This window comes from Scyliorhinus torazame, chromosome 14, assembly GCF_047496885.1.
Source record: "Scyliorhinus torazame isolate Kashiwa2021f chromosome 14, sScyTor2.1, whole genome shotgun sequence".
NCBI lineage: Eukaryota > Metazoa > Chordata > Chondrichthyes > Carcharhiniformes > Scyliorhinidae > Scyliorhinus > Scyliorhinus torazame.
Genome location: NC_092720.1, coordinates 146,426,075 through 146,447,599, shown reverse-complemented (window position 1 = coordinate 146,447,599; position 21,525 = coordinate 146,426,075).

Here is a 21,525-nt window from a genome sequence, read left to right as displayed (position 1 = left end):
CCTCAATGACCAATCCCAATTGGAATCCCCACTGTCCCGATTCTCAATGTGAATCCCCTCAGTCCCCAATCCCAATGTGAATTTCCTCTGTCCCCAATCCCAATGTGAATCCCCTCAGTCCCCATTTCCATTGTGAATCCCCTCAATCCCCAATCCCAATGTGAATCCCCCGCCTCAATCCCCAATCCCAATGTGAAACCCATCAGCCCGCCACCCCAATGTGAATACCCTCAGTCCCCAATCCCAATGTGAATCCGCTCAGTCCCCAATCCCAATGTGAATCCCCTAATCCCCAATCCCTGTGAATCCCCTGAATCCCCATTCCCAATGTGAATCCCCTCAGTCTCCAATCCCAATTTGAATCCCCTCAGTCCCCAATCTCAATGTGAAACCCCTCAATCCACAATCCCAATGTGAATCCCCTCAATCCACAATCCCAATGTCAATCCCCTCAGTCCCCAATCCCAATGTGAATCCCCTCAATCCCCAATCCCAATGTGAATCCCCTCAGTCCCCAATCCCAATGTGAATCCCCTCTGTCCCAATCCCAATGTGAATCCCCTCAGTCCCCAATCCCAATGTGAAACCCATCAGTCCGCAATCCCAATGTGAATACCCTCAGTCCCAAATCCCAATGTGACCCTTCCCAGTCCCCAATCCCAATGTGAATCCCCTCAGTCCCCAATCCCAATGCGAATCCCCTAATACCCAATCCATGTGAATCCCCTGAATCCCCATTCCCAATGTGAATCCCCTCAGTCCCCAATCCCAATGTGAATCCCCTCATTCCCCAATCCCAATGTGAATCCCCTCAAACCACAATCCCAATGTGAATCCCCTCAGCCCCCAATCCCAATGTGAATTCCCAAATCCCCAATCCATGTGAATCCCCTGAAAACCCATTCCCAATGGGAATCCCCTCAGTTCCCAATCCCAATGTGAATCCCCTCAGTCCCCAATCCCAATGTGAATCCCCTCAATCCAGAATCCCAATGTGAATCCCCTCAGTCCCCAATCCCAATGTGAATCCCCTCAGTCCCCAATCCCAATGTGACTCTCCTCAGTCCCCGATCCCAATGTGAATCCCCGCAATCCCCAATCCTAATATGAACCCCCTGAATCCACAATCCCAATGTGAATCCCCTGAATCCCCAATCCCAATGTGAATCCCCGCAATCCCCAATCCCAATGTGAATCCCCCGCCACAAGTCCCAAATCCCCATGTGAATCGCCTCAATATCCAATCCCAATATGAATTTCTTCAGTCCCCAATCCCAATGTGAATCGCCTCAATCCCCAATCACAATGTGAATCGCATCAATCCCCAATCCCAATATGAATCCCCTCAGTCCCCATTCCCAATGTGAATCCCCTCAATCCCCAATCCCAATGTGAATCCCCCGCCTCAATCCCCAATCACAATGTGAATCCCCTCAGTCTTCAATCCCAATTTGAATCCCCTCAGTCCCCAATCTCAATGTGAATCCCCTCAATCCACAATCCCAATGTGAATCCCCTCAATCCACAATCCCAATGTCAATCCCCTCAGTCCCCAATCCCAATGTGAATCCCCTCAATCCTCAATCCCAATGTGAATCTCCTCAGTCCCCAATCCCAATGTGAATCCCCTCTGTCCCAATCCCAATGTGAATCCCCTCAGTCCCCAATCCCAATGTGAAACCCATCAGTCCGCAATCCCAATGTGAATACCCTCAGTCCCAAATCCCAATGTGACCCTTCCCAGTCCCCAATCCCAATGTGAATCCCCTCAGTCCCCAATCCCAATGTGAATCCCATAATACCCAATCCATGTGAATCCCCTGAATCCCCATTCCCAATGTGAATCCCCTCAGTCCCCAATCCCAATGTGAATCCCCTCATTCCCCAATCCCAATGTGAATCCCCTCAAACCACAATCCCAATGTGAATCCCCTCAGCCCCCAATCCCAATGTGAATCCCCTAATCCCCAATCCATGTGAATCCCCTGAAACCCCATTCCCAATGTGAATCCCCTCAGTTCCCAATCCCAATGTGAATCCCCTCAGTCCCCAATCCCAATGTGAATCCCCTCAATCCAGAATCCCAATGTGAATCCCCTCAGTCCCCAATCCCAATGTGAATCCCCTCAGTCCCCAATCCCAATGTGACTCTCCTCAGTCCCCGATCCCAATGTGAATCCCCGCAATCCCCAATCCTAATATGAACCCCCTGAATCCACAATCCCAATGTGAATCCCCTGAATCCCCAATCCCAATGTGAATCCCCTCAATCCCCAATCCCAATGTGAATCCCCCGCCACAAGTCCCAAATCCCCATGTGAATCGCCTCAATATCCAATCCCAATATGAATTCCCTCAGTCCCCAATCCCAATGTGAATCGCCTCAATCCCCAATCACAATGTGAATCGCATCAATCCCCAATCCCAATGTGAATCACCTGCCTCAATCCCCAATCACAATGTGAATCCCCTCAGTCTTCAATCCCAATGTGAATACCCTCTGTCCCCAATCCCAATGTGAATCCCCTCAGTCCCCAATCCCAATGTGAATCCCCTAATCCCCAATCCCTGTGAATCCCCTGAATCCCCATTCTCAATGTGAATCCCCTCAGTCTTCAATCCCAATTTGAATCCCCTCAGTCCCCAATCTCAATGTGAAGCCCCTCAATCCACAATCCCAATGTGAATCCCCTCAGTCCTCAATCCCAATGTGAATCCCCTCTGTCCCCAATCCCAATGTGAATCCCCTCAATCCCCAATCCCGATGTGAATCCCCTCAGTCCCCAATCCCAATGTGAATCCCCTCAATCCCCAATCCCAATGTGAATCCCCCACCTCAATCCCCAATCCCAATGTGAATCCCCTCAGTCCTCAATCCCAATGTGAATCCCCTAAATCCCCAATCCCAATGTGAAACTCATCAGTCCGCAATCCCAATGTGAATACCCTCAATCCCCAATCCCAATGTGAATCCCCCGCCTCAATCCCCAATCCCAATGTGAAACCCATCAGCCCGCCACCCCAATGTGAATACCCTCAGTCCCCAATCCCAATGTGAATCGCCTCAATCCCCAATCCCAATGTGAATCCCCTCAATCTCCAATCATAGAATCATAGAATCATAGAAGTTTACAGCATGGAAACAGGCCCTTCGGCCCAACCAGTCCATGCGGCCCAGTTTTTACCATTAAGCTAGTCCCAGTTGCCCGCACTTGGCCCATAACCCTCTATACCCATCTTACCCATGTAACCATCTAAATGCTTTTTAAAAGACACAATTGTACCCGCCTCTACTACTACCTCTGGCAGCCCATTCCAGACACTCACTACCCTCTGAGTGAAGAAATTGCCCCTCTGGGCCCTTCTGAATCTCTCCCCTCTCACCTTAAACCTATGCCCTCTAGTTTTAGACTCCCCTACCTTTGGGAAAAGATGTTGACTATCTACCTTATCTATGCCCCTCATTATTTTATAGACCTCTATAAGATCACCCCTAAGCCTCCTACGCTCCAGGGAAAAAAGTCCCAGTCTATCCAGCCTCTCCTTATAACTCAAACCATCAAGTCCCGGCAACATCCTAGTAAATCTTTTCTGCACTCTTTCTAGTTTAATAATATCCTTTCTATAATAGGGTGACCAGAACTGCACACAGTATTCCAAGTGTGGCCGTACCAATGTCTTGTACAACTTCAACAAGACGTCCCAACTCCTATATTCAATGTTCTGACCAATGAAACCAAGCATGCCGAATGTCTTCTTCACCACCCTGTCCACCTGCGACTCCACCTTCAAGGAGCTATGAACCTGTACTCCTAGATCTCTTTGTTCTATAACTCTCCCCAACGCCATACCATTAACTGAGTAGATCCTGGCCAGATTCGATCTGCCAAAATGCATCACCTCACATTTATCTAAATTAAACTCCATCTGCCATTCGTCGGCCCACTGGCCTAATTGATCAAGATCCCGTTGCAATCCTAGATAACCTTCTTCACTATCCACTGTGCCACCAATCTTGGTGTCATCTGCAAACTTACTAACCATGCCTCCTAAATTCTCAGTCCCCAATCCCAAGGTGAATCCCCCTCAGTCCCCAATCTCAATGTGAGTCCCCCTCAGTCCCCAATCCCAATGTGAATCCGCTCAAAACCCAATCCCAATATGAATCTCCTCAAGCCCCATTCCCAATGTGAATTTCTCAGTCCCCAATCCCAATGTGAATCCCCTCAGTCCCCAATCCTAATGTGAATCTCCTCAGTCCCCAATTCCAATGTGAATCCCCCTCAATGACCAATCCCAATTGGAATCCCCACTGTCCCGATTCTCAATGTGAATCCCCTCAGTCCCCAATCCCAATGTGAATCCCCTCTGTCCCCAATTCCAATGTGAATCCCCTCAGTCCCCATTTCCATTGTGAATCCCCTCAATCCCCAATCCCAATGTGAATCCCCCGCCTCAATCCCCAATCCCAATGTGAAACCCATCAGCCCGCCACCCCAATTTGAATACCCTCAGTCCCCAATCCCAATGTGAATCCCCTCAGTCCCCAATCTCAATGTGAATCCCCTCAATCCCCAATCCCAATGTGAATCGCCTCAATCCCCAATCCCAATGTGAATCCCCTCAATCTCCAATCCCAAGGTGAATCCCCCTCAGTCCCCAATCTCAATGTGAGTCCCCCTCAGCCCCCAATCCCAATGTGAATCCGCTCAAACCCCAATCCCAATATGAATCTCCTCAAGCCCCATTCCCAATGTGAATTTCTCAGTCCCCAATCCCAATGTGAATCCCCTCAGTCCCCAATCCTAATGTGAATCTCCTCAGTCCCCAATTCCAATGTGAATCCCCCTCAATGACCAATCCCAATTGGAATCCCCACTGTCCCGATTCTCAATGTGAATCCCCTCAGTCCCCAATCCCAATGTGAATTTCCTCTGTCCCCAATCCCAATGTGAATCCCCTCAGTCCCCATTTCCATTGTGAATCCCCTCAATCCCCAATCCCAATGTGAATCCCCCGCCTCAATCCCCAATCCCAATGTGAAACCCATCAGCCCGCCACCCCAATGTGAATACCCTCAGTCCCCAATCCCAATGTGAATCCGCTCAGTCCCCAATCCCAATGTGAATCCCCTAATCCCCAATCCCTGTGAATCCCCTGAATCCCCATTCCCAATGTGAATCCCCTCAGTCTCCAATCCCAATTTGAATCCCCTCAGTCCCCAATCTCAATGTGAAACCCCTCAATCCACAATCCCAATGTGAATCCCCTCAATCCACAATCCCAATGTCAATCCCCTCAGTCCCCAATCCCAATGTGAATCCCCTCAATCCCCAATCCCAATGTGAATCCCCTCAGTCCCCAATCCCAATGTGAATCCCCTCTGTCCCAATGCCAATGTGAATCCCCTCAGTCCCCAATCCCAATGTGAAACCCATCAGTCCGCAATCCCAATGTGAATACCCTCAGTCCCAAATCCCAATGTGACCCTTCCCAGTCCCCAATCCCAATGTGAATCCCCTCATTCCCCAATCCCAATGTGAATCCCCTCAAACCACAATCCCAATGTGAATCCCCTCAGCCCCCAATCCCAATGTGAATTCCCAAATCCCCAATCCATGTGAATCCCCTGAAAACCCATTCCCAATGGGAATCCCCTCAGTTCCCAATCCCAATGTGAATCCCCTCAGTCCCCAATCCCAATGTGAATCCCCTCAATCCAGAATCCCAATGTGAATCCCCTCAGTCCCCAATCCCAATGTGAATCCCCTCAGTCCCCAATCCCAATGTGACTCTCCTCAGTCCCCGATCCCAATGTGAATCCCCGCAATTCCCAATCCTAATATGAACCCCCTGAATCCACAATCCCAATGTGAATCCCCTGAATCCCCAATCCCAATGTGAATCCCCGCAATCCCCAATCCCAATGTGAATCCCCCGCCACAAGTCCCAAATCCCCATGTGAATCGCCTCAATATCCAATCCCAATATGAATTTCTTCAGTCCCCAATCCCAATGTGAATCGCCTCAATCCCCAATCACAATGTGAATCGCATCAATCCCCAATCCCAATATGAATCCCCTCAGTCCCCATTCCCAATGTGAATCCCCTCAATCCCCAATCCCAATGTGAATCCCCCGCCTCAATCCCCAATCACAATGTGAATCCCCTCAATCTTCAATCCCAATGTGAATACCCTCTGTCCCCAATCCCAATGTGAATATCCTCAGTCCCCAATCCCAATGTGAATCCCCAAATACCCAATCCCTGTGAATCCCCTGAATCCCTATTCTCAATGTGAATCCCCTCAGTCTTCAATCCCAATTTGAATCCCCTCAGTCCGCAATCTCAATGTGAAGCCCCTCAATCCACAATCCCAATGTGAATCCCCTCAGTCCTCAATCCCAATGTGAATCCCCTCTGTCCCCAATCCCAATGTGAATCCCCTCAATCACCAATCCCAATTGGAATCCTCCACATCCCCGATTCTCAATGTGAATCCCCTCAGTCGCCAATCCTAATGTGAATCCACTCAGTCCCCAATCCCAATGTGAATCCCCTCAGTCCCCAATCCCAATGTGAAACCCATCAGTCCGCAATCCCAATGTGAATACCCTCAGTCCCCAATCCCAATGTGACCCCTCCCAGTCCCCAACCCCAATGTGAATCCCCTCAGTCCCCAATCCCAATGTGATTCCCCTAATATCCAATCCATGTGAATCCCATGAATCCCCATTCGCAAAGTGAATCCCCTCAGTTCCCAATCCCAATGTGAATCCCCTCAGTCCCCAATCCCAATGTGAATCCCCTCAATCCAGAATCCCAATGTGAATCCCCTCAGTCCCCAATCCCAATGCGAATCCCCTCAGTCCCCAATCCCAATGTGAATCCCCTCAATCCACAATCCCAATGTCAATCCCCTCAGTCCCCAATCCCAATGTGAATCCCCTCAATCCCCAATCCCAATGTGAATCCCCTCAGTCCCCAATCCCAATGTGAATCCCCTCTGTCCCAATCCCAATGTGAATCCCCTCAGTCCCCAATCCCAATGTGAAACCCATCAGTCCGCAATCCCAATGTGAATACCCTCAGTCCCAAATCCCAATGTGACCCTTCCCAGTCCCCAATCCCAATGTGAATCCCCTCAGTCCCCAATCCCAATGCGAATCCCCTAATACCTAATCCATGTGAATCCCCTGAATCCCCATTCCCAATGTGAATCCCCTCAGTCCCCAATCCCAATGTGAATCCCCTCATTCCCCAATCCCAATGTGAATCCCCTCAAACCACAATCCCAATGTGAATCCCCTCAGCCCCCAATCCCAATGTGAATTCCCAAATCCCCAATCCATGTGAATCCCCTGAAACCCCATTCCCAATGTGAATCCCCTCAGTTCCCAATCCCAATGTGAATCCCCTCAGTCCCCAATCCCAATGTGAATCCCCTCAATCCAGAATCCCAATGTGAATCCCCTCAGTCCCCAATCCCAATGTGAATCCCCTCAGTCCCCAATCCCAATGTGACTCTCCTCAGTCCCCGATCCCAATGTGAATCCCCGCAATCCCCAATCCTAATATGAACCCCCTGAATCCACAATCCCAATGTGAATCCCCTGAATCCCCAATCCCAATGTGAATCCCCGCAATCCCCAATCCCAATGTGAATCCCCCGCCACAAGTCCCAAATCCCCATGTGAATCGCCTCAATATCCAATCCCAATATGAATTCCCTCAGTCCCCAATCCCAATGTGAATCGCCTCAATCCCCAATCACAATGTGAATCGCATCAATCCCCAATCACAATATGAATCCCCTCAGTCCCCATTCCCAATGTGAATCCCCTCAATCCCCAATCCCAATGTGAATCCCCCGCCTAAATCCCCAATCACAATGTGAATCCCCTCAGTCTTCAATCCCAATGTGAATACCCTCTGTCCCCAATCCCAATGTGAATCCCCTCAGTCCCCAATCCCAATGTGAATCCCCTAATTCCCAATCCCTGTGAATCCCCCGAATCCCCATTCTCAATGTGAATCCCCTCAGTCTTCAATCCCAATTTGAATCCCCTCAATCCGCAATCTCAATGTGAAGCCCCTCAATCCACAATCCCAATGTGAATCCCCTCAGTCCTCAATCCCAATGTGAATCCCCTCTGTCCCCAATCCCAATGTGAATCCCCTCAATCACCAATCCCAATTGGAATCCTCCACATCCCCGATTCTCAATGTGAATCCCCTCAGTCGCCAATCCTAATGTGAATCCACTCAGTCCCCAATCCCAATGTGAATCCCCTCAGTCCCCAATCCCAATGTGAAACCCATCAGTCCGCAATCCCAATGTGAATACCCTCAGTCCCCAATCCCAATGTGACCCCTCCCAGTCCCCAACCCCAATGTGAATCCCCTCAGTCCCCAATCCCAATGTGATTCCCCTAATACCCAATCCATGTGAATCCCATGAATCCCCATTCGCAAAGTGAATCCCCTCAGTTCCCAATCCCAATGTGAATCCCCTCAGTCCCCAATCCCAATGTGAATCCCCTCAATCCAGAATCCCAATGTGAATCCCCTCAGTCCCCAATCCCAATGCGAATCCCCTCAGTCCCCAATCCCAATGTGAATCTCCTCAGTCCCCGATCCCAATGTGAATCCCCGCAATCCCCAATCCTAATGTGAATCCCCTGAATCCACAATCCCAATGTGATTCCCCTGAATCCCCAATCCCAATGTGAATCCCCTCAATCCCCAATCCCAATGTGAATCCCCCGTCTGAAGTCCCAAATCCCCATGTGAATCGCCTCAATCCCTAATCCCAATATGAATCCCCTCACTCCCCAATCCCAATGTGAATCGCCTCAATCCCCAATCCCGATGTGAATCCCCTCAGTCCCCATTCCCAATGTGAATCCCCTCAATCCCCAATCCCAGTGTGAATTCCCCGCCTCAATCCCCAATCCCAATGTGAATCCCCTCAGTCCCCAATCCCAATGTGAATCCCCTCAATCCCCAATCCCAATGTGAATCCCCTCAGTCCCCAATCCCAATGTGAATCCCCTCTGTCCCAATCCCAATGTGAATCCCCTCAGTCCCCAATCCCAATGTGAAACCCATCAGTCCGCAATCCCAATGTGAATACCCTCAGTCCCAAATCCCAATGTGACCCTTCCCAGTCCCCAATCCCAATGTGAATCCCCTCAGTCCCCAATCCCAATGCGAATCCCCTAATACCCAATCCATGTGAATCCCCTGAATCCCCATTCCCAATGTGAATCCCCTCAGTCCCCAATCCCAATGTGAATCCCCTCATTCCCCAATCCCAATGTGAATCCCCTCAAACCACAATCCCAATGTGAATCCCCTCAGCCCCCAATCCCAATGTGAATTCCCAAATCCCCAATCCATGTGAATCCCCTGAAAACCCATTCCCAATGGGAATCCCCTCAGTTCCCAATCCCAATGTGAATCCCCTCAGTCCCCAATCCCAATGTGAATCCCCTCAATCCAGAATCCCAATGTGAATCCCCTCAGTCCCCAATCCCAATGTGAATCCCCTCAGTCCCCAATCCCAATGTGACTCTCCTCAGTCCCCGATCCCAATGTGAATCCCCGCAATCCCCAATCCTAATATGAACCCCCTGAATCCACAATCCCAATGTGAATCCCCTGACTCCCCAATCCCAATGTGAATCCCCGCAATCCCCAATCCCAATGTGAATCCCCCGCCACAAGTCCCAAATCCCCATGTGAATCGCCTCAATATCCAATCCCAATATGAATTTCTTCAGTCCCCAATCCCAATGTGAATCGCCTCAATCCCCAATCACAATGTGAATCGCATCAATCCCCAATCCCAATATGAATCCCCTCAGTCCCCATTCCCAATGTGAATCCCCTCAATCCCCAATCCCAATGTGAATCTCCCGCCTCAATCCCCAATCACAATGTGAATCCCCTCAGTCTTCAATCCCAATTTGAATCCCCTCAGTCCCCAATCTCAATGTGAATCCCCTCAATCCACAATCCCAATGTGAATCCCCTCAATCCACAATCCCAATGTCAATCCCCTCAGTCCCCAATCCCAATGTGAATCCCCTCAATCCTCAATCCCAATGTGAATCTCCTCAGTCCCCAATCCCAATGTGAATCCCCTCTGTCCCAATCCCAATGTGAATCCCCTCAGTCCCCAATCCCAATGTGAAACCCATCAGTCCGCAATCCCAATGTGAATACCCTCAGTCCCAAATCCCAATGTGACCCTTCCCAGTCCCCAATCCCAATGTGAATCCCCTCAGTCCCCAATCCCAATGTGAATCCCATAATACCCAATCCATGTGAATCCCCTGAATCCCCATTCCCAATGTGAATCCCCTCAGTCCCCAATCCCAATGTGAATCCCCTCATTCCCCAATCCCAATGTGAATCCCCTCAAACCACAATCCCAATGTGAATCCCCTCAGCCCCCAATCCCAATGTGAATCCCCTAATCCCCAATCCATGTGAATCCCCTGAAACCCCATTCCCAATGTGAATCCCCTCAGTTCCCAATCCCAATGTGAATCCCCTCAGTCCCCAATCCCAATGTGAATCCCCTCAATCCAGAATCCCAATGTGAATCCCCTCAGTCCCCAATCCCAATGTGAATCCCCTCAGTCCCCAATCCCAATGTGACTCTCCTCAGTCCCCGATCCCAATGTGAATCCCCGCAATCCCCAATCCTAATATGAACCCCCTGAATCCACAATCCCAATGTGAATCCCCTGAATCCCCAATCCCAATGTGAATCCCCTCAATCCCCAATCCCAATGTGAATCCCCCGCCACAAGTCCCAAATCCCCATGTGAATCGCCTCAATATCCAATCCCAATATGAATTCCCTCAGTCCCCAATCCCAATGTGAATCGCCTCAATCCCCAATCACAATGTGAATCGCATCAATCCCCAATCCCAATGTGAATCACCTGCCTCAATCCCCAATCACAATGTGAATCCCCTCAGTCTTCAATCCCAATGTGAATACCCTCTGTCCCCAATCCCAATGTGAATCCCCTCAGTCCCCAATCCCAATGTGAATCCCCTAATCCCCAATCCCTGTGAATCCCCTGAATCCCCATTCTCAATGTGAATCCCCTCAGTCTTCAATCCCAATTTGAATCCCCTCAGTCCCCAATCTCAATGTGAAGCCCCTCAATCCACAATCCCAATGTGAATCCCCTCAGTCCTCAATCCCAATGTGAATCCCCTCTGTCCCCAATCCCAATGTGAATCCCCTCAATCCCCAATCCCGATGTGAATCCCCTCAGTCCCCAATCCCAATGTGAATCCCCTCAATCCCCAATCCCAATGTGAATCCCCCACCTCAATCCCCAATCCCAATGTGAATCCCCTCAGTCCTCAATCCCAATGTGAATCCCCTAAATCCCCAATCCCAATGTGAAACTCATCAGTCCGCAATCCCAATGTGAATACCCTCAATCCCCAATCCCAATGTGAATCCCCCGCCTCAATCCCCAATCCCAATGTGAAACCCATCAGCCCGCCACCCCAATGTGAATACCCTCAGTCCCCAATCCCAATGTGAATCGCCTCAATCCCCAATCCCAATGTGAATCCCCTCAATCTCCAATCATAGAATCATAGAATCATAGAAGTTTACAGCATGGAAACAGGCCCTTCGGCCCAACCAGTCCATGCGGCCCAGTTTTTACCATTAAGCTAGTCCCAGTTGCCCGCACTTGGCCCATAACCCTCTATACCCATCTTACCCATGTAACCATCTAAATGCTTTTTAAAAGACACAATTGTACCCGCCTCTACTACTACCTCTGGCAGCCCATTCCAGACACTCACTACCCTCTGAGTGAAGAAATTGCCCCTCTGGGCCCTTCTGAATCTCTCCCCTCTCACCTTAAACCTATGCCCTCTAGTTTTAGACTCCCCTACCTTTGGGAAAAGATGTTGACTATCTACCTTATCTATGCCCCTCATTATTTTATAGACCTCTATAAGATCACCCCTAAGCCTCCTACGCTCCAGGGAAAAAAGTCCCAGTCTATCCAGCCTCTCCTTATAACTCAAACCATCAAGTCCCGGCAACATCCTAGTAAATCTTTTCTGCACTCTTTCTAGTTTAATAATATCCTTTCTATAATAGGGTGACCAGAACTGCACACAGTATTCCAAGTGTGGCCGTACCAATGTCTTGTACAACTTCAACAAGACGTCCCAACTCCTATATTCAATGTTCTGACCAATGAAACCAAGCATGCCGAATGTCTTCTTCACCACCCTGTCCACCTGCGACTCCACCTTCAAGGAGCTATGAACCTGTACTCCTAGATCTCTTTGTTCTATAACTCTCCCCAACGCCATACCATTAACTGAGTAGATCCTGGCCAGGTTCGATCTGCCAAAATGCATCACCTCACATTTATCTAAATTAAACTCCATCTGCCATTCGTCGGCCCACTGGCCTAATTGATCAAGATCCCGTTGCAATCCTAGATAACCTTCTTCACTATCCACTGTGCCACCAATCTTGGTGTCATCTGCAAACTTACTAACCATGCCTCCTAAATTCTCAGTCCCCAATCCCAAGGTGAATCCCCCTCAGTCCCCAATCTCAATGTGAGTCCCCCTCAGCCCCCAATCCCAATGTGAATCCGCTCAAAACCCAATCCCAATATGAATCTCCTCAAGCCCCATTCCCAATGTGAATTTCTCAGTCCCCAATCCCAATGTGAATCCCCTCAGTCCCCAATCCTAATGTGAATCTCCTCAGTCCCCAATTCCAATGTGAATCCCCCTCAATGACCAATCCCAATTGGAATCCCCACTGTCCCGATTCTCAATGTGAATCCCCTCAGTCCCCAATCCCAATGTGAATCCCCTCTGTCCCCAATTCCAATGTGAATCCCCTCAGTCCCCATTTCCATTGTGAATCCCCTCAATCCCCAATCCCAATGTGAATCCCCCGCCTCAATCCTCAATCCCAATGTGAAACCCATCAGCCCGCCACCCCAATTTGAATACCCTCAGTCCCCAATCCCAATGTGAATCCCCTCAGTCCCCAATCTCAATGTGAATCCCCTCAATCCCCAATCCCAATGTGAATCGCCTCAATCCCCAATCCCAATGTGAATCCCCTCAATCTCCAATCCCAAGGTGAATCCCCCTCAGTCCCCAATCTCAATGTGAGTCCCCCTCAGCCCCCAATCCCAATCTGAATCCGCTCAAACCCCAATCCCAATATGAATCTCCTCAAGCCCCATTCCCAATGTGAATTTCTCAGTCCCCAATCCCAATGTGAATCCCCTCAGTCCCCAATCCTAATGTGAATCTCCTCAGTCCCCAATTCCAATGTGAATCCCCCTCAATGACCAATCCCAATTGGAATCCCCACTGTCCCGATTCTCAATGTGAATCCCCTCAGTCCCCAATCCCAATGTGAATTTCCTCTGTCCCCAATCCCAATGTGAATCCCCTCAGTCCCCATTTCCATTGTGAATCCCCTCAATCCCCAATCCCAATGTGAATCCCCCGCCTCAATCCCCAATCCCAATGTGAAACCCATCAGCCCGCCACCCCAATGTGAATACCCTCAGTCCACAATCCCAATGTGAATCCGCTCAGTCCCCAATCCCAATGTGAATCCCCTAATCCCCAATCCCTGTGAATCCCCTGAATCCCCATTCCCAATGTGAATCCCCTCAGTCTCCAATCCCAATTTGAATCCCCTCAGTCCCCAATCTCAATGTGAAACCCCTCAATCCACAATCCCAATGTGAATCCCCTCAATCCACAATCCCAATGTCAATCCCCTCAGTCCCCAATCCCAATGTGAATCCCCTCAATCCCCAATCCCAATGTGAATCCCCTCAGTCCCCAATCCCAATGTGAATCCCCTCTGTCCCAATGCCAATGTGAATCCCCTCAGTCCCCAATCCCAATGTGAAACCCATCAGTCCGCAATCCCAATGTGAATACCCTCAGTCCCAAATCCCAATGTGACCCTTCCCAGTCCCCAATCCCAATGTGAATCCCCTCAGTCCCCAATCCCAATGCGAATCCCCTAATACCCAATCCATGTGAATCCCCTGAATCCCCATTCCCAATGTGAATCCCCTCAGTCCCCAATCCCAATGTGAATCCCCTCATTCCCCAATCCCAATGTGAATCCCCTCAAACCACAATCCCAATGTGAATCCCCTCAGCCCCCAATCCCAATGTGAATTCCCAAATCCCCAATCCATGTGAATCCCCTGAAAACCCATTCCCAATGGGTATCCCCTCAGTTCCCAATCCCAATGTGAATCCCCTCAGTCCCCAATCCCAATGTGAATCCCCTCAATCCAGAATCCCAATGTGAATCCCCTCAGTCCCCGATCCCAATGTGAATCCCCGCAATCCCCAATCCTAATATGAACCCCCTGAATCCACAATCCCAATGTGAATCCCCTGAATCCCCAATCCCAATGTGAATCCCCGCAATCCCCAATCCCAATGTGAATCCCCCGCCACAAGTCCCAAATCCCCATGTGAATCGCCTCAATATCCAATCCCAATATGAATTTCTTCAGTCCCCAATCCCAATGTGAATCGCCTCAATCCCCAATCACAATGTGAATCGCATCAATCCCCAATCCCAATATGAATCCCCTCAGTCCCCATTCCCAATGTGAATCCCCTCAATCCCCAATCCCAATGTGAATCCCCCGCCTCAATCCCCAATCACAATGTGAATCCCCTCAGTCTTCAATCCCAATGTGAATACCCTCTGTCCCCAATCCCAATGTGAATCCCCTCAGTCCCCAATCCCAATGTGAATCCCCAAATACCCAATCCCTGTGAATCCCCTGAATCCCTATTCTCAATGTGAATCCCCTCAGTCTTCAATCCCAATTTGAATCCCCTCAGTCCGCAATCTCAATGTGAAGCCCCTCAATCCACAATCCCAATGTGAATCCCCTCAGTCCTCAATCCCAATGTGAATCCCCTCTGTCCCCAATCCCAATGTGAATCCCCTCAATCACCAATCCCAATTGGAATCCTCCACATCCCCGATTCTCAATGTGAATCCCCTCAGTCGCCAATCCTAATGTGAATCCACTCAGTCCCCAATCCCAATGTGAATCCCCTCAGTCCCCAATCCCAATATGAAACCCATCAGTCCGCAATCCCAATGTGAATGCCCTCAGTCCCCAATCCCAATGTGACCCCTCCCAGTCCCCAACCCCAATGTGAATCCCCTCAGTCCCCAATCCCAATGTGATTCCCCTAATATCCAATCCATGTGAATCCCATGAATCCCCATTCGCAAAGTGAATCCCCTCAGTTCCCAATCCCAATGTGAATCCCCTCAGTCCCCAATCCCAATGTGAATCCCCTCAATCCAGAATCCCAATGTGAATCCCCTCAGTCCCCAATCCCAATGCGAATCCCCTCAGTCCCCAATCCCAATGTGAAACCCATCAGTCCGCAATCCCAATGTGAATACCCTCAGTCCCAAATCCCAATGTGACCCTTCCCAGTCCCCAATCCCAATGTGAATCCCCTCAGTCCCCAATCCCAATGCGAATCCCCTAATACCCAATCCATGTGAATCCCCTGAATCCCCATTCCCAATGTGAATCCCCTCAGTCCACAATCCCAATGTGAATCCCCTCATTCCCCAATCCCAATGTGAATCCCCTCAAACCACAATCCCAATGTGAATCCCCTCAGCCCCCAATCCCAATGTGAATTCCCAAATCCCCAATCCATGTGAATCCCCTGAAAACCCATTCCCAATGGGAATCCCCTCAGTTCCCAATCCCAATGTGAATCCCCTCAGTCCCCAATCCCAATGTGAATCCCCTCAATCCAGAATCCCAATGTGAATCCCCTCAGTCCCCAATCCCAATGTGAATCCCCTCAGTCCCCAATCCCAATGTGACTCTCCTCAGTCCCCGATCCCAATGTGAATCCCCGCAATCCCCAATCCTAATATGAACCCCCTGAATCCACAATCCCAATGTGAATCCCCTGAATCCCCAATCCCAATGTGAATCCCCGCAATCCCCAATCCCAATGTGAATCTCCCGCCACAAGTCCCAAATCCCCATGTGAATCGCCTCAATATCCAATCCCAATATGAATTTCTTCAGTCCCCGTTCCCAATGTGAATCGCCTCAATCCCCAATCACAATGTGAATCGCATCAATCCCCAATCCCAATATGAATCCCCTCAGTCCCCATTCCCAATGTGAATCCCCTCAATCCCCAATCCCAATGTGAATCCCCCGCCTCAATCCCCAATCACAATGTGAATCCCCTCAGTCTTCAATCCCAATGTGTATACCCTCTGTCCCCAATCCCAATGTGAATCCCCTCAGTCCCCAATCCCAATGTGAATCCCCAAATACCCAATCCCTGTGAATCCCCTGAATCCCTATTCTCAATGTGAATCCCCTCAGTCTTCAATCCCAATTTGAATCCCCTCAGTCCGCAATCTCAATGTGAAGCCCCTCAATCCACAATCCCAATGTGAATCCCCTCAGTCCTCAATCCCAATGTGAATCCCCTCTGTCCCCAATCCCAATGTGAATCCCCTCAATCACCAATCCCAATTGGAATCCTCCACATCCCCGATTCTCAATGTGAATCCCCTCAGTCGCCAATCCTAATGTGAATCCACTCAGTCCCCAATCCCAATGTGAATCCCCTCAGTCCCCAATCCCAATATGAAACCCATCAGTCCGCAATCCCAATGTGAATACCCTCAGTCCCCAATCCCAATGTGACCCCTCCCAGTCCCCAACCCCAATGTGAATCCCCTCAGTCCCCAATCCCAATGTGATTCCCCTAATATCCAATCCATGTGAATCCCATGAATCCCCATTCGCAAAGTGAATCCCCTCAGTTCCCAATCCCAATGTGAATCCCCTCAGTCCCCAATCCCAATGTGAATCCCCTCAATCCAGAATCCCAATGTGAATCCCCTCAGTCCCCAATCCCAATGCGAATCCCCTCAGTCCCCAATCCCAATGTGAATCCCCTCAATCCACAATCCCAATGTCAATCCCCTCAGTCCCCAATCCCAATGTGAATCCCCTCAATCCCCAATCCCAATGTGAATCCCCTCAGTCCCCAATCCCAATGTGAATCCCCTCTGTCCCAATCCCAATGTGAATCCCCTCAGTCCCCAATCCCAATGTGAAACCCATCAGTCCGCAATCCCAATGTGAATACCCTCAGTCCCAAATCCCAATGTGACCCTTCCCAGTCCCCAATCCCAATGTGAATCCCCTCAGTCCCCAATCCCAATGCGAATCCCCTAATACCTAATCCATGTGAATCCCCTGAATCCCCATTCCCAATGTGAATCCCCTCAGTCCCCAATCCCAATGTGAATCCCCTCATTCCCCAATCCCAATGTGAATCCCCTCAAACCACAATCCCAATGTGAATCCCCTCAGCCCCCAATCCCAATGTGAATTCCCAAATCCCCAATCCATGTGAATCCCCTGAAACCCCATTCCCAATGTGAATCCCCTCAGTTCCCAATCCCAATGTGAATCCCCTCAGTCCCCAATCCCAATGTGAATCCCCTCAATCCAGAATCCCAATGTGAATCCCCTCAGTCCCCAATCCCAATGTGAATCCCCTCAGTCCCCAATCCCAATGTGACTCTCCTCAGTCCCCGATCCCAATGTGAATCCCCGCAATCCCCAATCCTAATATGAACCCCCTGAATCCACAATCCCAATGTGAATCCCCTGAATCCCCAATCCCAATGTGAATCCCCGCAATCCCCAATCCCAATGTGAATCCCCCGCCACAAGTCCCAAATCCCCATGTGAATCGCCTCAATATCCAATCCCAATATGAATTCCCTCAGTCCCCAATCCCAATGTGAATCGCCTCAATCCCCAATCACAATGTGAATCGCATCAATCCCCAATCACAATATGAATCCCCTCAGTCCCCATTCCCAATGTGAATCCCCTCAATCCCCAATCCCAATGTGAATCCCCCGCCTAAATCCCCAATCACAATGTGAATCCCCTCAGTCTTCAATCCCAATGTGAATACCCTCTGTCCCCAATCCCAATGTGAATCCCCTCAGTCCCCAATCCCAATGTGAATCCCCTAATTCCCAATCCCTGTGAATCCCCTGAATCCCCATTCTCAATGTGAATCCCCTCAGTCTTCAATCCCAATTTGAATCCCCTCAGTCCGCAATCTCAATGTGAAGCCCCTCAATCCACAATCCCAATGTGAATCCCCTCAGTCCTCAATCCCAATGTGAATCCCCTCTGTCCCCAATCCCAATGTGAATCCCCTCAATCACCAATCCCAATTGGAATCCTCCACATCCCCGATTCTCAATGTGAATCCCCTCAGTCGCCAATCCTAATGTGAATCCACTCAGTCCCCAATCCCAATGTGAATCCCCTCAGTCCCCAATCCCAATATGAAACCCATCAGTACGCAATCCCAATGTGAATACCCTCAGTCCCCAATCCCAATGTGACCCCTCCCAGTCCCCAACCCCAATGTGAATCCCCTCAGTCCCCAATCCCAATGTGATTCCCCTAATATCCAATCCATGTGAATCCCATGAATCCCCATTCGCAAAGTGAATCCCCTCAGTTCCCAATCCCAATGTGAATCCCCTCAGTCCCCAATCCCAATGTGAATCCCCTCAATCCAGAATCCCAATGTGAATCCCCTCAGTCCCCAATCCCAATGCGAATCCCCTCAGTCCCCAATCCCAATGTGAAACCCATCAGTCCGCAATCCCAATGTGAATACCCTCAGTCCCAAATCCCAATGTGACCCTTCCCAGTCCCCAATCCCAATGTGAATCCCCTCAGTCCCCAATCCCAATGCGAATCCCCTAATACCCAATCCATGTGAATCCCCTGAATCCCCATTCCCAATGTGAATCCCCTCAGTCCACAATCCCAATGTGAATCCCCTCATTCCCCAATCCCAATGTGAATCCCCTCAAACCACAATCCCAATGTGAATCCCCTCAGCCCCCAATCCCAATGTGAATTCCCAAATCCCCAATCCATGTGAATCCCCTGAAAACCCATTCCCAATGGGAATCCCCTCAGTTCCCAATCCCAATGTGAATCCCCTCAGTCCCCAATCCCAATGTGAATCCCCTCAATCCAGAATCCCAATGTGAATCCCCTCAGTCCCCAATCCCAATGTGAATCCCCTCAGTCCCCAATCCCAATGTGACTCTCCTCAGTCCCCGATCCCAATGTGAATCCCCGCAATCCCCAATCCTAATATGAACCCCCTGAATCCACAATCCCAATGTGAATCCCCTGAATCCCCAATCCCAATGTGAATCCCCGCAATCCCCAATCCCAATGTGAATCCCCCGCCACAAGTCCCAAATCCCCATGTGAATCGCCTCAATATCCAATCCCAATATGAATTTCTTCAGTCCCCAATCCCAATGTGAATCGCCTCAATCCCCAATCACAATGTGAATCGCATCAATCCCCAATCCCAATATGAATCCCCTCAGTCCCCATTCCCAATGTGAATCCCCTCAATCCCCAATCCCAATGTGAATCCCCCGCCTCAATCCCCAATCACAATGTGAATCCCCTCAGTCTTCAATCCCAATGTGAATACCCTCTGTCCCCAATCCCAATGTGAATCCCCTCAGTCCCCAATCCCAATGTGAATCCCCAAATACCCAATCCCTGTGAATCCCCTGAATCCCTATTCTCAATGTGAATCCCCTCAGTCTTCAATCCCAATTTGAATCCCCTCAGTCCGCAATCTCAATGTGAAGCCCCTCAATCCACAATCCCAATGTGAATCCCCTCAGTCCTCAATCCCAATGTGAATCCCCTCTGTCCCCAATCCCAATGTGAATCCCCTCAATCACCAATCCCAATTGGAATCCTCCACATCCCCGATTCTCAATGTGAATCCCCTCAGTCGCCAATCCTAATGTGAATCCACTCAGTCCCCAATCCCAATGTGAATCCCCTCAGTCCCCAATCCCAATATGAAACCCATCAGTCCGCAATCCCAATGTGAATACCCTCAGTCCCCAATCCCAATGTGACCCCTCCCAGTCCCCAACCCCAATGTGAATCCCCTCAGTCCCCAATCCCAATGTGATTCCCCTAATATCCAATCCATGTGAATCCCATGAATCCCCATTCGCAAAGTGAATCCCCTCAGTTCCCAATCCCAATGTGAATCCCCTCAGTCCCCAATCCCAATGTGAATCCCCTCAATCCAGAATCCCAATCTGAATCCCCTCAGTCCCCAATCCCAATGCGAATCCCCTCAGTCCCCAATCCCAATGTGAATCCCCTCAATCCACAATCCCAATGTCAATCCCCTCAGTCCCCAATCCCAATGTGAATCCCCTCAATCCCCAATCCCAATGTGAATCCCCTCAGTCCCCAATCCCAATGTGAATCCCCTCTGTCCCAATCCCAATGTGAATCCCCTCAGTCCCCAATCCCAATGTGAAACCCATCAGTCCGCAATCCCAATGTGAATACCCTCAGTCCCAAATCCCAATGTGACCCTTCCCAGTCCCCAATCCCAATGTGAATCCCCTCAGTCCCCAATCCCAATGCGAATCCCCTAATACCTAATCCATGTGAATCCCCTGAATCCCCATTCCCAATGTGAATCCCCTCAGTCCCCAATCCCAATGTGAATCCCCTCATTCCCCAATCCCAATGTGAATCCCCTCAAACCACAATCCCAATGTGAATCCCCTCAGCCCCCAATCCCAATGTGAATTCCCAAATCCCCAATCCATGTGAATCCCCTGAAACCCCATTCCCAATGTGAATCCCCTCAGTTCCCAATCCCAATGTGAATCCCCTCAGTCCCCAATCCCAATGTGAATCCCCTCAATCCAGAATCCCAATGTGAATCCCCTCAGTCCCCAATCCCAATGTGAATCCCCTCAGTCCCCAATCCCAATGTGACTCTCCTCAGTCCCCGATCCCAATGTGAATCCCCGCAATCCCCAATCCTAATATGAACCCCCTGAATCCACAATCCCAATGTGAATCCCCTGAATCCCCAATCCCAATGTGAATCCCCGCAATCCCCAATCCCAATGTGAATCCCCCGCCACAAGTCCCAAATCCCCATGTGAATCGCCTCAATATCCAATCCCAATATGAATTCCCTCAGTCCCCAATCCCAATGTGAATCGCCTCAATCCCCAATCACAATGTGAATCGCATCAATCCCCAATCACAATATGAATCCCCTCAGTCCCCATTCCCAATGTGAATCCCCTCAATCCCCAATCCCAATGTGAATCCCCCGCCTAAATCCCCAATCACAATGTGAATCCCCTCAGTCTTCAATCCCAATGTGAATACCTTCTGTCCCCAATCCCAATGTGAATCCCCTCAGTCCCCAATCCCAATGTGAATCCCCTAATTCCCAATCCCTGTGAATCCCCTGAATCCCCATTCTCAATGTGAATCCCCTCAGTCTTCAATCCCAATTTGAATCCCCTCAGTCCGCAATCTCAA